General features: G+C 36.3%; 1 non-coding gene across 1 annotated transcript; it reads right to left on the reverse strand.

Annotated features, from left to right (window-relative positions):
- Positions 1-396: 396 nt before the first annotated feature.
- LOC119250916 (U6 spliceosomal RNA) lies at positions 397-498 on the reverse strand. The gene has a single exon (XR_005126448.1). It is a non-coding gene; the product is annotated as a U6 spliceosomal RNA (small nuclear RNA).
- Positions 499-2,698: the final 2,200 nt, after the last annotated feature.

The following is a 2,698-nucleotide window of genomic DNA, read 5'->3' on the forward strand; positions in this document are numbered from 1 at the left end:
CATTTTGGTTATATTCCCCATACAATTGCACCCCCCACCTTACTTTGACACTCGTTCTTTCTTTCTCCACCCCTCCTCCCCCATAGTGTGTCTCTAGTTTATAGTTGCTTGTTGATTTTGATTTTTACTTTGTATTGATTAGTCTTTTTCCTGGTATCTTATTTAGGTTTTCTAAATTCCTGGTATGTGTAAGACCATCCAGTATTTTTCTTTTCTTTCTGACTTATTTCACTGAGCATGATCCCTTTTAGCTCCATCCATTTTGCTGCAAACTGCCTGTGTTTATCTTTTTTGATTGCTGAGTAATATTCCATTGTGTATAGTTACCACATCTTCTTGATCCAGTCATCTATTTTTGGGCATTTTGGTTGCTTCCATAGCTTAGCTATTGTAAATTAAAATATGGAACACGGCACGAATTTGCGTGTCATCCTTGCGCAGGGGCCATGCTAATCTGTATCGTTCCAATTTTAGTATATGTGCTGCCGAAGCAAGCACTCTGATAAGATTTTAAATTAGGGAGACAAGGGTATTGAAAACTAAACTTTGTTGAGAAAGAAAATGGTATTCAAAGTTTCAAAAGTTTTTCTTTACATAGCAGGAGCACAACTTGGAGACCTTAGTGTCTTATTATAAATTATAATATATTGAGACTATTAGTTATGATGTTAGAAAGGTTCTTATCCAAGTAGCAGGGTAAAATGACTGTTTAGAACTGTGGAGAAGAAAGATATTTTCTGGGTGGCTCAATGACTCTCTTTGGTCTTGGCCCTAGACAGTAGTTATAGAAAGGTGGAAGAGGTGCAAATAATAAATAACAGACAGAAGCCAAAAGGTATAGGATTTTTGTGTCTCCTTTATTTTTAGAAAATCTGCATGGAAGAATATCACAATGGGTTACCATGAGCTTGTGAGCATAACACAACTTTAGGAGATATTAGTCAAATTATAGTTTATCTCACTTGTGGCCTTGGATTTGCATATTACTCAACTTTAATTCTCAATATCGTGTCTTTATCTCCATGCTCATCGCAGAACAGAAATGGCTACATTGGATATTTAGGCAAAAAAGGGACTTGAAATAACTCTCATGAGTGTCTCCTTTTCATTTTTGATGAAAGGGATCAGGAAATTTTCCACACATCTCCAGTTGAGGAATATAGAATTTGTACGCTAAGTGGGAATCATGGCTACACCACAGGAAACTGATGTCTGATGAGAAAAGATGAGGATTCCTAGACAACAGGTGTGGACAAATTCCCAGGAAGAAATCATAAATTACTTTCTCTAAGGAGAGAATGGGCCACAACTTAAACTGCAGCTATGTAAGCACTAGAGCCGGTGAGGACAGAGGCTGTGTGCCCCAGGCTCTTGGGGTGAGACACCAAAAGGCACTGGAGCACAAGGCTCTGTTCTCAATGCCAGGGGTCTGGCTAGTTTCTTCTCATACCATTTTGCCACCTTAAAAGGAAAAGAGATTCCTTAAAAGGGAATTTAAATTTGCATTGTGTGCCTATTTACCGGAAATGGATGATTCTAAAATTGGAAAGAGAGTTACTATTATTTGGTAAGATGGAAGGTTTTATTAAATTTTTCCCCTAAGTCCCCTTCAAAATAAAAGTAGACACTTAAAAAAAGCAAGTTGCTTCATTTCCCCACTTGATTTTGAGAGTGTAGTTTGAAAGTGCTTTCCCCTCACTTTAGTGTACATATATGGGAGTCCACATAAAGCAAGATATCTAACAAAGTTTCAATAAAGAGTTTTGGAATTCAGAAGAGAACAGATTCTTTATAGTTGGAACTAATCTAGTTTTATTAAAATTTGTGTGTTGCTTTTGTTTTCTTAATTCTGAAAGAGTATTGCCCACAATGGATATTCAGTTAATTTGTAGAGTTGGAGCTCTTTATGCTCTATTGATCAACTTTCAAGATTCATTTGGATTTAGAATATAGTGATTTCAATAATTAAAGCAGGATTAGTTGAATTGCTATGTGTTGGAGTTCATTTTGTTTTTCAAATGTATTAGATTTCTCCACTGTGTTAAAAAAATAGAGGTCTAGATGGTTTTCACTGACTCAGTGCATTAGTGAACTAGTGCCAACAATATTGTTTTGGGTTTTTCCAAAGAAAATGGGGTAAATGAGATCTTTTATGTGTATTTGCACGAAACTCAATTTAAATGTCTACCAATAATTTAAAAAGTTGGTTCACTCTGGTAACGTTTTGGTTTCATCTTTTGTTTCTTATTAACTCTTTTGAAAATTGTCCAACATTGTGTTCCTGCGGTTAGCCACATGGGATATTTAATATGTTTCTAAAGTACTGTGTCTTACCACCAACTGGTCAGGGTCACCATAAATTGGAATCAACCAATATGACTGTGTTGACCACAGCTAGTGGATTGTCACCCCTGATTTGGGATAAATTATCATTTATTAGGACTGATACTAGCAGTACTAAAATTGGGCATTATTATGAAAAGTGGGGTTTTATGGTACTTCCTCCTCACTGTTTTTGGGAAAGGACACATATCTGCCCCATTTCTGATGTACTGAGCCATACACAACTGAGATACTAGAGTTACTTATTTTTTCTCTGTTTAGTTTGGAAAGGCTGACAAAAGAGAAAGATATTTGGTAGCATAAAACAGGAGTTGTGCAACAAGGAAGACGGGTCTCAGTGGGAAAGAACTTGGTT

Source organism: Talpa occidentalis, unplaced genomic scaffold (genome assembly GCF_014898055.3).
Source record: "Talpa occidentalis isolate TD23 unplaced genomic scaffold, MPIMG_talOcc4v2.1 talOcc4.180, whole genome shotgun sequence".
Lineage (NCBI taxonomy): Eukaryota > Metazoa > Chordata > Mammalia > Eulipotyphla > Talpidae > Talpa > Talpa occidentalis.